Genomic DNA, 14,527 nt, shown 5'->3' with positions numbered 1-14,527 from the left:
TTGTTTAGTTGACGGGACCCGGAGAAGGCGCACTCTGTGGGACCTAATCGGTCGCTGGGATTCGTGCGGCAGAAGGCGGTCTCGGAGATATCCTGGTCCAGTGCCATGAAGGGCTTTAAAGGTCATAACCAACACTTTGAATTGTGACCGGAAATTGATCGGCAGCCAATGCAGACTGCGGAGTGATGGTGAAACATGAGCATACCTAGGTAAGTCCATGACCGCTCTCGCAGCTGCATTCTGCATGATCTGAAGTTTCCGAACACTTTTCAAAGGTAGCCCCATGTAGAGAGCATTACAGTAGTCGAACCTCGAGGTGATGAGGGCATGAGTGACTGTGAGCAATGAGTCCCGGTCCAGATAGGGCCGCAACTGATGCACCAGGCGAACCTGGGCAAACGCCCCCCTCGCCACAGCTGAAAGATGGTTCTCTAATGTGAGCTGTGGATTGAGGAGGACGCCCAAGTTGCGGACCCTCTCCGAGGGCATCTATGATTCCCCCCCCAGGGTAATGGACGGACAGATGGGATTGTCCTTGGGAGGCAAAACCCACAGCCACTCCGTCTTATCCGGGTTGAGTTTGAGTCTGTTGACACCCATCTATATTAATAGCTATGTGGAATTGCATTTGTATGTGAGTGGAGTCAAGTATTTTAACTGTAAATTTCTCATCTTAGTCATACTTTATAAATTTCCAAAGTTATTTCAGAATATATTTGTCCTATGAACTCTACAGATTCCTCGATTAAATTATATATCATTTTCCAAATTCTTTCTAGTTAGTCATCTTCTAGCAAGCATTTACTATACACAAAGTATGCTCTGGTTAATTTAATGGCAAGTATGGGTTCCATAATAATTATGTTCATGAATATAAACACTATATCTTGCTCTCCGAATTAGATATGTATTAACAACCTTTGACAATAGAAATCACCTCCAACAGGAATATGTAGATTTTGTATGTATGCCAGAAATTGTTTTAATTTCTTCATTTGCAAAAGATTAGGTAAAGTTTCTCATTGAAGACAGATTAGGGGGTTTGCAAAGGGCTAGGCTAGATAAATAAACCTGCTGATAATCTCTGCTATATTCAGCTAAATGGAACATTTCAAGCACTATTCTGGAAATTATAATAACAGAGGAAGAAGCAATTTAATTTAGATTAGATTAGATTTATTGGATTTATATGCCGCCCCTCTCCGCAAACTCCGGGCGGCTCACAACAAGGTAAAAACAATACATAAAAACAAATCCAATACCCACCAATCCAATTACAATTTTAAACTAAAGAATTCATAAAAAACAACCTCAGAATATTAAAAACACGCATACAGTCAATCTAACACCAAAACAACATGGGCAAGGGGGAGATGTTTCAGTTCCCCCATTCCTGACGGCAGAGGTGGGTTTTAAGGAGTTTGCGAAAGGCAAGGAGGGTGGGGGCAATCCTAATCTCAGGGGGGAGCTGGTTCCAGAGGGTCGGAGCCGCCACAGAGAAGGCTCTTCCCCTGGGTCCCACCAGATGACATTGTTTAGTTGACGGGACCCGAAGAAGGCCAACTCTGTGGGACCGAACCGGTTGCTGGGATTCGTGCGGCAGAAGGCGGTCCCGGAGATTTAGAGGAAAATATTAGTGAACCATTTATAGAACCCCCCTAGAAAAGCCTGAGGTACTCTACTTCAATTACTTATAAAAATACTCTTGAAAAAGACTGAGAACATTGAATCTGATCAAAATTGGTTAGCTTGGTCACTCCTCATCCTAAATCTGACCAGAACATCTAATGACACTTTATCTGTTGAATTCAAAATCGTGAAAGATCATGAAATGAAAAATGTCAGAAAAATAAGTACAGTAACCTTTTTAATGTGTATATGGTTAGACAGATCTCACGAAAGAGACAGAAATACTGTAAAATAATACACTGATTGAAATATCTTTGGATATTAGTAGCTCAGTTCAGTAGTTATGTTGTTGATTTGAGCTATATGCTGCTTATATTTCAAATATAAAGCACTATAATTTTACAAATGGTATGTCTATAATATCATGCAATTCATGTTACTTACCCATTGGTGCTCTTTTTTCCAAGAGACATTAAGATAATACAGATAATTTAGTCTGCTTTGATATGACATTTTCTTAAGTGCTGTTGGCATTTTCTTTTCTCTAACAAAATTAATGGAATAGGGGTCCATTAGTTTAAGTCAATCAAAATGTTAAGTGATTCAATGGACATTAAAAATGGCACTTTCATTTTAATCTATTTTCTAGAAAGTGTACATAAATCTGTGTGCTTATACATACAAACATGCACTCACATACCTTAGATTTTATTTTTCTATTTTCTTCTGTAATTTTAATAATGCTGACTAGTATTAAAACTTTTGCACGCATTTTGTTACTGACTTTCACAGGCCTGTCCTAGGATTTGCCTTCCCAGCGACCAGTTAGGTACCACAGAGTTGGCCTTCTTCGGGTCCCGTCGACTAAACAATGTCGTTTGGCAGGACCCAGGGGAAGAGCCTTCTCTGTGGCAGCCCCGGCCCTCTGGAACCAACTCCCCCCCAGAGATTAGAATTGCCCCTACCCTCCTCACCTTTCGTAAGCTCCTTAAAACCCACCTCTGCCGTCAGGCATGGGGGAACTGAGATACTCTTTGCCCCTAGGCCTCTACAATTTATGCATGGTACGTTTGTATGTATGTTTGGTTTTATAAATAAGGGTTTTTTAGTTGTTTTAGTATTGGATTGTTACATGCTGTTTTTATCACTGTTGTTAGCCGCCCCGAGTCCACGGAGAGGGGCGGCATACAAATCCAATAAATAAATGAATAAATGAATGAATAAATAAATGAATAAATAAATAAATAAATAAACAAACAAACAAACAAACAAACAAACAAACAAACAAATAAATCTTTACTAGCTCCATTAAACTTCTTCTAAAATACCAGAAACACTCATCTACACTTAGGAAAGCTCTTCCTTCCCAGACTTAACACTTCCTCCAGGCAAACCTTAGAGCAGGAAAATCAGTCTTCATGTTCTGTCAAGCTCTCTGGTAGAACCCTCCAGAAAATTCATGGATACAATTTCAGACACACACACGTTTGAAAATTCAAAACAATGTTCTTTATACCGAAAATGCAAAGAAACGAAGCACTCTTTTTGTATAGCAAAAAACACTCGTCTCCAAACAAACTGGTAATTTGTACAAGTCCCTTATCAGTCCTGTGATACTTAGCTTGCAGCTGTGAGGCAATTCACAGTCCTTCTTTCACAAAGTGAAACACACTTTGCTCTGGTTTAGTTTCAAAGCGGGGGAAAATCAGCACACAAAGGTCAAAGTCAGCAAAGCAGGCAAGAAACAAAACAATCAGATAATCCTCCACAATGGCCAAACCCACAGGCTGCTATTTATAGCAGCCTCACTAATTACCACATCCCCACCCAACCACAGGTGGCCTCATTTTCTTTGATAATAATCTCTCAGTTTTATGCATCGCTCTCCGCATGCCTGGCTGTATCATTAACTCTTGTTCCGAATCCAAGGAGGAGATAGATAATTGATCTCCTTCTGAGCTGTCTGCAACACTCTCCTCCTCCCTGTCACTCATGTCTTCTTGGTCAAAGGAGCCATCATCATCAGATTCTACCGGGAGCAAAACAGGCCTGCAGCATGTGGATGTCTCCCCCACATCCACAGTCCTTGGGGCAGGAGCTGGGCCAGAGCTAACCACAACACTTCATATCTAAACATTAAAGCCAACTTGCCATAATACAGTACAGTGGTACCTCTATCTAAGAATGCCTCTACTTAAGAACTTTTCTAGATAAGAACCGGATGTTCAAGATTTTTTTGCCTCTTCTCAAGACCCATTTTCTACTTGCAAACCCGAGCCTTTGAAACTCTAACCGGAAAAGGTAGGGAGAAGCCTCCATGGGGCCTCTCTGGGAATCTCCTGGGAGGAAGCAGGGCCTCCACCCTCCCTGAGTTTTCCCCAATCGCACACATTATTTGCTTTTACATTGATTCCTATGGGGAAAATTACTTCTTCTTACAAACTTTTCGACTTAAGAACCTGGTCACGGAATGAATTAAGTTTGTAAGAAGAGGTACCACTGTATATACCCCCAGTAATACATCTCTAATGTTATAGTCTAGCTTCAAGCATTGTAGGAGGTTGAATGAATAAACTTTACTTCTAAACACTTCCATTCAGAGACTGGCTCAGAAAATTGGACCAAGTAAATTCTTCTAACAATAGGAACTTTCCACAGTTGTGGTCCCCAATGGGGTGGGGGAAAAGGTAGCTGGAGAAGAATTGTATTGGCAGTTTAGCTGGCAAGAGTGGTTATGAGATAACTGATGAAGCGTGCTGTCTATGGCAGTGAAACGTTGGCAAGAAGAAGAGCAGCTTAAGTCAGAAGTAGGAATTTAGAATGTGGCAGCCCTGGGCCCATAGGAAGAATGGCAGCATTAAAAGAATTTACTTGGTCCAATTTTCTGAGCCAGGTCACATTATTGTGTATTGAATAAACATACAACAGACATGGTCAGCTGCTGGAAGTAGAATAATTTATTCACTCATTCATTCAATCAATCACATGGAGTGGTGGAATTAGTCCACAATGTTATGGTAAAGGTATATAAAAATGACAAGCAGGTTGTTGTTTTTTTAGAAAAAAGTTTATTAGATATTTACAATAAAATCACACAACTACAATACATATAATACAACACTACGTACACAAAGATTTAAATAGAGAGAAGAAAAAAGATAAGTAAAAAGAAATAGGTGTGAAAGAAATTAAGAGAGAAAAAATAAAGCACTCTGCTTTATCAATTACATTTTTGATATCGTTATTTACATTTGAACTACTCTAAGAGTAGTAAATTTGATGTGCAGCTTAAGTCTAATCCTTTTATTACTTTGTTATACATCGGTTATATACATTTCCAATTCTTCATAACATTTTATCATTCATATATCTATTCTTCAATGGTATAATGGTGCTGTAGTATCTTAATATGTATAAATAGTGTTTGAATTTATTACTTTTGAATTTGGTATTGAGGTTCCTAATTTTAATTTAGATTAGTTAAAATTTTGTTCTAATTTATTATTATTTTTTTGGCAACCCAGATATACCACCTGTCCCAGCTTTTATGGAAGTCTTCCATGTCCTTATCTTGTAACTCATAGGTCAGCTTTGTCATTTCGACCACCTGGTAAATTTTATTTATCACACTATAGATTGTGGGTGGGAGTTCCTCCTTCCATGATTGGGCGTATGTAATTCTGGCCGCTGTTGTGATGTGCAATATTAGATGTCTATCATATTTTGAGAAGTGTTGCCTAAATATTCCTAGTAAAAAGAGTTCTGGTCTTATTTTTATTTCCTTTTTTATAATTTCTTCAATCATATTTTTAATTTTTCCCCAAAACTGTTTGGCTACTGGACATGTCCACCACATATGATAGTAAGTGCCTGGTTTTTCCCGGCACTTCCAACAGATGGGGGAGAGTTTTGGGTACATTTTAGACAGACCGGCTGGGGGAAGGTGCCATCTGTAGAACATCTTATATATGTTCTCCTTGTATGGGATTGAAAGTGTTATTTTGTAGTTATTTGCCCAAATTTTTTCCCATTCTGGGAAAAATGCAGGTTTTAATGTTTACAAATGCAAATTGAGGTGCTCCTACCCTGGGCTTTGTCCTACGGTATAATTTTGATGTTCATCCATCATTTTCGAAGAGGATCTTGACATCTAATGGGTTGTGGGCTGTATACAATGTGTCCACTGGTAGCTGGTAAGGCCTATATGGTCACAAAACGTTCTGCCACATATTGGGCAGACATGTGTGGGCACCATTGTCACAAAATTTGCATTTTCAATGCTCGCTTTTCTACTGCTCTGAAATGTTCTTTTGGCCTCAGATGTGTGGCAGTCTTGGTGGATCAGCATGCGCCATGTTGGTCGATCTTATAATTTTATATGCAAATGATCTTATAATTTTATAAGATCGACCAACATGTCAATGGTATAAATTTAGGCGTACAGTGTTCCCTCAATTTTCACGGGTGATGCGTTCCAAGACCGCCCGCAAAAGTCGAATTTCCGCGAAGTAGAGATGCGGAAGTAAATACAGTGATCCCACGATCATTGCGAGGGTTCCGTTCCAGGACCCCTAGCAATGATCGGGTTTTAGCGAAGTAGCGCTGCGGAAGTAAAAACACCATCTGCGCATGCGCAGATGGTGTTTTTACTTCCGCAGCGCTAGCGAGGAGCTGAAGATTGGGGGCCGCGCGTCTGTTTTAAAACATCGCCGCCGGCATGGGGGGCTTGCCAGCACCCCCCGGACCCCCAACCCGGGTTTGGGGGGCTGCTAGGAAGCCCCCCATGCCAGCGGCGACATTTTAAAACAGCCGCGCGGCTTGCCAACTGAGTCCCGAAGACAAACGTCAAAGGCGAACTTCCGCGTTTGTCTTCGGGACTCATTGGGAAGCCGCGCGGCTGTTTTAAAACATCGCCGCCGGCATGGGGGGCTTCCTAGCAGCCCCCCAAACCCGGGTTGAGGGTCCGGGGGGTGCTGGCAAGCCCCCCATGCCGGCAGCGACGTTTTAAAACAGCCGCGCGGCTTCCCAATGAGTCCCGAAGACAAACGCGGAAGTTCGCCTTTGACGTTTATCTTCGGGACTCAGTTGGCAAGCCGCACGGCTGTTTTAAAACGTCGCCGCCGGCATGGGGGGCTTCCTAGCAGCCCCCCAAACCCGGGTTGGGGGTCCGGGGGGTGCTGGCAAGTCCCCCATGCCGGCGGCGACGTTTTAAAACAGCCGCGCGGCTTCCCAATGAGTCCCGAAGACAAACGCGGAAGTTCGCCTTTGACGTTTGTCTTCGGGACTCAGTTGGCAAGCCGCGCGGCTGTTTTAAAACGTCGCCGCCGGCATGGGGGGCTTCCTAGCAGCCCCCCAAACCCGGGTTGGGGGTCCGGGGGGTGCTGGCAAGCCCCCCATGCCGGCGGCGACATTTTAAAACAGCCGCGCGGCCCCATCTTCGGCTCCTCGCTAGCGGGCAGGCAGGCAGCGGACAAGCCATTCGCTGGCGCCGCTCGCTCGCGCTTCCCAGCTGAGTCCTGAAGCCAATTCGCTTCAGGACTCAGCTGGGAAGCGGCGAGAATGAACGGCGTGGGCGGGCGATGCGTGAGCGGGCGGCGGACAAGCCGTTCGCTCGCTCGCGCTCGCTCGCGCCGCTTCCCAGCTGAGTCCTGAAGCGAATTCGCTTCAGGACTCAGCTGGGAAGCGGCGAGAATGAATGGCGTGGGCGGGCGAAGGGCGGGCGGCAGCGAGGAGTTTGCGTGGGCGGTGGGGAAACTCCTCACTGATGCCCGCCGCTCGCCCTCCCGCCAGCAAGAGGGGGAAGACCTAGGGAAGCCACCCAGCAGCTGATCTGCCCAGCGCCATCTACGCATGCGTGCCCATAGAAAAAAGGGCGCGCATGTGCAGATGGTGTTTTTACTTCTGGGTTGCAAAATCGCCATATAGCCATTTCGCAATGATTGGGGTCGCAATACCCGGGGGATCACTGTACACTATTTTTGACTATGAACAGTATCACAAGCCTTCCCTTAACACTTTAAGCCCCTAAATTGCAATTTTCCATTCCCTTAGCAACCATTTAGATTATTACTCACCATGTTTATTTATTAAAGTTTATTTTAAAAAAAATTATTAAAGGCAGACGAAAGTTTGGCGATGACATATGATGTCATCGGGCGGGAAAAACCGTGGTATAGGGGGGGGAAATCCGCAAAGTATTTTTTAATTAATATTTTTGAAAAACCGTGGTATAGACATTTCGCGAAGTTTGAACCCGCGAAAATCGAGGGAACACTGTATATTGAATATTGCTTTGAAGATGTATGAAACCTGGGTTTGGAAGATACTCACTAGTAGCAAATATTTTTCCAGCTATGAAAATCGCACAAAGAAATACAGTTGCTTGTAAATATATATATACATATTCAATTGAAGTTATAAACAACTGAGAAGTCTGGGGGATAGAAAGGGTCTCCACTCCTATATACTTTATATTTCTTGTTTTAAAAAATGAAGATCATACAGACAGAAAATAGACCTATCAAGTACCCATCCCTTTTTCCGACTGTTTTTACATAGCAGACAAAGCCACAAATTGCTTTGAGATAAGCATGATGTATTCATTCTCTTTTATGTTTTGTAGAATCTGCTTAAAATCCATATCTCTGTCTAGACCATCACATTTTCATCTTCTTAAAAGAAAAGGGGGGGGGATGAAAACCAAGTCTCCATTGTGTGTCTAACCTCTCCTAGGCATTTTATCCCAGATAAGATGAGTTAATGGTAAATAACAGGCAATGACCTTTCCTGAAGACTTCCTGCTCTTTCATTTCACTGCTTTTATACCTCATTTGCATATTCTCCCCACCTCTTTAAAAGTTCTGATATGAAGAATCCCTGACCAACTTCCTGCAAAAACAGGAAAAGCACACAGAGTGTTGGCAACACTTTATTTTTAACACAATCCTTAAAGGGTGGTGTGACCTCTGCTGCGATGTACAACGTTAGTGTGGTCAAAGAGAATCTCCAACAGTATTGCATGAGACATTCTTAAAACAGTTGTACTTTCAGTCACCATCATTACACTCATACTGAAATTAAGAAAACTATTTATTTATTTGTTTGTTTGTTTGTTTATTTTATTTGTCAATCAAGTATGGGATAGTAGTTTATATAAACATAACATAGAAAGTGTTCTGCATGCCTGTCTCAACCGCCCGTAATTACAGGGTAATTAGTCCAGGAAGACACACACCACACGATAAAAGGAAAACCCAAAAGTTTTTATAAACAGAAAAACAGAAACAGCTCCCTTTTTAAATGTCAAAGGGATTTTCTGGTACACACAAGGCATAGGTTAAATGCAGTCCAATTGCTCACCCAATAACTGGGAAATTGAGTCCAATTCTAAAGTCCAGAGAGTCCACACACACAATCCTGAACAGCAAAAACCATGATCTTGATGAAACAATGAATCAGATAAACTGCCATGAGGCTAAAACACCAGGCTGCACTTTTATCTGTAGCACTAATTACAGCAGCCCCACCCAACCACAGGTGGCCTCATTTTCTCTTGTAATAATCCTTCAGTTGTTGTCTCCTATGCATCACTCTACGCATGCGTGCATGTGTCATTAATTCTTGTTCAGAATCCAGGGATGATACAGATGACTAATCTCCTCCTGGGCTGTCTGCCAAACTCCCCTCTTCCCTGTCACTCACGCTTCCTTGGTCAGAGGAGACTTTGTCGGCAGATTCTACTGGGAGCAAAACAGGCCTGCGGCATGTGGATGTCTCCCCTACATCCACCTCCACATTCCTTGGGGCAGGAGCTGGGCCAGAGCTAACCACAACAGAAAGTAATGATAAAAAGACAATAGGACAATAAGACAGGGACGGTAGGCACAATGGTGCGCTTATGCACGCCTCTTATAGACCTCTTAGAAATTGGGAGAGGTCAACTGTAGATAATCTAAGGTTGAAGATTTGGGAATCGGAGGAAGAAACAACAGAGTCAGGTAGTAAATGTCTGTGTTATAAGGATTCCTTTTCCTGCACTGAATCCAGCAAATTTAGGGCAGCAGTAAGAAAGGAATTAAAAGAAGAGAAATCAGCTATCAAGAGGCACATAGAGATTTAAAAAACCACCATTTACAGATCATTCAAAAGAGAACCAATACAAAACAAAAAGGCCAGAACACCTGTTTGCAAGTAATCAATGCCCAGATAAACAGGGATTAACACCAGGATTAATACCAAACCAACAATCAAACAGTAAACAAACTCAAATCAAAGGACTACCAACTCAGATAAAAAAACAGTAAACAATAGCTTCACCAAGGAACTACTAAAAAGAGAACAATACCCCTGCCAATACTGACAGACAAACCATTGCATGATATGAAGAGGGCAAACTGTACTCCCTTCTAGCACTAAATGCATTACCTAGTTAGATAAGGTCTTTCAGTAACTTCATCTATTTATTTATTTTTATATATTTATTTTGTCAAACACGTATTAGACAGTAGATATGAGTATAAACATGATCTGACTACATGAAATGAATATGAATAAAAATAAAAGGGAATATTAGAACAGGGACAGTAGGCACACTTATGCACACCCGTTACAGACCTCCTAGGAATGGGGTGAGGTCAACAGTAGACAGTCTAAGGTTAAAATTTTGGGTTTGGGAATGAAACTACCGATCGGGTAGTGCATTCCAGGCATTGACCACTCTATTGCTGAAGTCGTATTTTCTGCAATTGAGTTTGGAGTGGTTTACTTTAAGTTTGTATCTGTTGTGTGCTTCTGTATTGTTGTGCTTAAAGCTGAAGTAGTCACTGACAGGTAGGACATTGTAGCAGATGATTTTATGAACTACGCTTAGGTCAGGCTGAAAGTGGCATAGTTCTAAGTTGTCTAAGCCCAAAATTTCAAGCCTGGTCGCTTAAGGTATTATGTTGCGAGCAAAGGAATGAAGGACTCTTGAAATATCTCTGGACAGATTCAATTTTATTAATGTCTGATATGCAGTGTGGGTTCTAGAGACATTACCTGCATTTGTGAATTGGCAGAGCCTTCTCTTCTGCAATATCACAATAGCTTCATTTCAAAAATAGGGACACTAATCCCATTTCATGATTAATGTGTGAGTGGTCTTTGCTTTTATATATATAGTTCAAGTTCCAGTGAGGGTATGGCTAGCTGATGAGGTCAAAATAAGGCCGAAATAGATCTATCCTAGGCTCCCTTAATTTTAAAATTCAGCAAAAACATGTGACAGATATATAGATATGTATAGATATATAGATATATAGAGATAGATAGATAGATAGATAGATAGATAGATAGATAGATAGATAGATAGATAGATAGATAGATAGATAGATAGATAGATAGAGTTGGAAGGGTTAATGTTTTTGGCAGTACACCCAGGCTTTCAATTAACCTGAACAGCTGCTCCTAGTTTCCCTCTTAACTGCTGTGTTTGCTTTGGGGTTGATTTTTTTAAAGGGGGGGTGGCTGTTTTAAATTTTTTGTATTGTTTTAGTGGTTCCTGACACTGACCTTTTGGGGTGTACTTCCTTCACTCTTTTTGAAAGCCTCTAATGATGGCAAGTTATTCCATTGGTTGTTTGGTCTCTTAGCTTCTCTCTTTTGTTAGTTTCTATACATTGTTTCTTGTTCTGACTTTTGATGCTTTGGAAAATAGATCGGCTTCCTCATTTTTGTAGAAGCCCCTCAAATTTCCTGAACTTAATTTGTGGAACAACAACAGTGCCTCCTGAAATTGTAAATGCTCCAACACTGGAAGTTTATAAGAAGAGATTGGATAACCATTTATCAGAAGTGGGTTGTAAAGTTTCCTGCCTAAGCAGAGGACTGGACTAGAAGATATCCAAGGCCCTTTCCAACTCTGTTATTCTATTCTACTTTAAATATTGGAACAGTGCTCTTTTATTGTGTGATTTTATTATGAGTTGGACTAAGGAGAAACTTCCTAAGGCTGAGACCATGGCCAGCCAGTCACATGAACATGCCATGCACACGGAGCCAGTAAGGAAAATGTTTGGATTTTACCACTGCTGTGTTAGTATAGAAAGTAGTGCACTACTTAGAAACATAGAAACATAGAAGTCTGACGGCAGAAAAAGACCTCATGGTCCATCTAGTCTGCCCTTATACTATTTTCTGTATTTTATCTTACAACGGATATATGTTTATCCCAGGCATGTTTAAATTCAGTTACTGTGGATTTATCTACCACGTCTGCTGGAAGTTTGTTCCAAGGATCTACTACTCTTTCAGTGAAATAATATTTTCTCACGTTGCTTTTGATCTTTCCTCCAACTAACTTCAGATTGTGTCCCCTTGTTCTTGAGTTCACTTTCCTATTAAAAACACTTCCCTCCTGAACCTTATTTAACCCTTTAACATATTTAAATGTTTCGATCATGTCCCCCCTTTTCCTTCTGTCCTCCAGACTATACAGATTGAGTTCATTAAGTCTTTCCTGATACGTTTTATGCTTAAGACCTTCCACCATTCTTGTAGCCCGTCTTTGGACCCGTTCAATTTTGTCAATATCTTTTTGTAGGTGAGGTCTCCAGAACTGAACACAGTATTCCAAATGTGGTCTCACCAGCGCTCTATATAAGGGGATCACAATCTCCTTCTTCCTGCTTGTTATACCTCTAACTATGCAGCCAAGCATCCTACTTGCTTTTCCTACTGCCCGACCATACTGCTCACCCATTTTGAGACTGTCAGAAATCACTACCCCTAAATCCTTCTCTTCTGAAGTTTTTGCTAACACAGAACTGCCAATGCAATACTCAGATTGAGGATTCCTTTTCCCCAAGTGCATTATTACTTCATGATAATAGCTTGGCTGAGAAACATTGGCAGCTGCCCTTCCTTGCAAATATGGGCATCATTCCACGATGGGTAGAACTTCAGTTCCCAGAACTTCTAGGCACATATAGTAGTGAAGGAATGTTGGCAATTATACATTCAACATATCTGGAGGCAACCAGATTGGGGTGGCTGACTTAATGTGAGCTTATCGTTGCAGCTAACCAGGCTGCTATGTTTTATTCAAGAAACAATGGTTAAAAACAACTATTTCCATCTGTGAGTTCAATGCAGAGAATCCCATAGTAAGCAAATTGGAGAGTCTTCATATCATTGCCCAGGCTTTTGAATAGTCCACGGAGAGAACATGTTATCCATACTTTCCCCTGGAGAAATATGCCAACTCGCATTATCTTACAAAGACAGATGGTTGCCAGTGTATATTTACCCACAGGAGAGGATTATGTGCTCATAAGGAAAAAGTAAATGCAGTTGCTTTGGGAAAGCATATGTTAATTTGAAAGCAGTTGTTAGATTCATGAAAATAATATCAGTGAAACTTGGTACATATAAGTGTGTATTTTCAGATATGCTTTAAATGAATATGTGTTCAGATTAAAAAAAAAACACTTTTGGAACAAATTTGAAACTGACCAAATGTTTGAGGTGACAGAAATGACTTACCAGACCAAAACCAATCAAGATCCAAATTCCTTTGGGAGACTTAGAAGAAAGTCTTCCAGATTTATCTTTCCAAACATGAACCACTTAACTGCTTTACCCAAACAGCTCTTGCACTTAATAGAATTAATGGGAAATAGTTGAAATATGCTCTATCTTTGGGACCGAAATCCCATTTCACACCTAATAAACTTACTCTTTCATACATGCTGCTTTCTTTTGAGTAGTAGACTAATGCTGCTAAAAGTAATAATTTGGTAGTAGACCCACACTATTTCTGAAGTAGACCCAGAGACAGGGTTTTGAGCAATCGGTACTTTTATTCAGCTCAGAGAACAAGTGACCGCTCAGCAAGGTAAAGTGACAATTCAGCGAGTACCGACTGGCTCTGCAGGGAGAAACCGCTTCTTTTATACATTTGCGGTTCCCGCCAAAGCGAGAGCCGGCCGCGTCTGAGCCAATCAGGAGCGACTTCCTGCTTGGGCTCAGACAGCGCTGGAAAAGAGGAACAAACTATTTACAGCGTTACAAGGTAGCCATTCCAGGATACAACACCCCTCCCCTCATAGTTGGACTCATCCATCAAGAAAGCCACGTGACGAAGTCGTCCAATCGGTGAGGCCTTCGAGGCTCTCGCGCTGACCTGCGCAGTCCATTTTCTCCTTCGCCACTGACTGTGGAGGATGGCTCGCCGCTGCTTTCCCGGTGCGGCGGACTTGGCCTGGCGGGCCCAACGAAGGCCTCGGAGGACGAGGATGGCTCGGCGTCGCTGGATGGTTCCCCCTGGCCCGATAAGTCTCTTTGCGTGTTTCTTAGTTCGGGCAATGTACAAAAGTCTGTTGAAGGGGGAAAGTCCGAGTCAGCGGGTTGTTGCAATTGGTTTTCAGTTCGTTTCCGAATGTGGTCTATGTGTCGTTTCCACAAACGACCATCCTCCAGTTTAACAATATAAGTTTTGGGTGCGTTTTGCTTAACAATAATTCCCTTCATCCAGTTTACATTTCCATCAAAACATTTTACATATACATTTTGACCCAAATACATTTCTCTTTCTGGTTTCATGCACATTTGGTTATTATTCACACAGAACCTTGGATTTAACCTGTCTAATGGTGACCTCAACTTTCTCCCCATCAATAACTCTGCAGGGCTTACATGTGTGTGCGAGTTAGGGGTAATGTGCTGGGTTAATAAGAATTGGTCCAAGTTCTGTTGCACATCTCCAGGGCCTGACCTGTGCAATGCCTCCTTTGCCACCCTTACGTAACGTTCTGCCAACCCGTTAGCCCAGGGCGAGTAAGGCGAGATGAGGGCATGTCTGACCCCTAGGCCATCTAGGAATAATTCGAATTGCCTGGCTGTTAGTTGCGGTCCATTGTCA

The sequence above is a fragment of the Erythrolamprus reginae genome, chromosome 4, assembly GCF_031021105.1.
Source record: "Erythrolamprus reginae isolate rEryReg1 chromosome 4, rEryReg1.hap1, whole genome shotgun sequence".
Taxonomy (NCBI): Eukaryota; Metazoa; Chordata; class Lepidosauria; order Squamata; family Dipsadidae; genus Erythrolamprus; species Erythrolamprus reginae.
The sequence above is the reverse complement of the archived record's forward strand: the minus strand, read 5'-3'. Positions refer to the sequence as shown.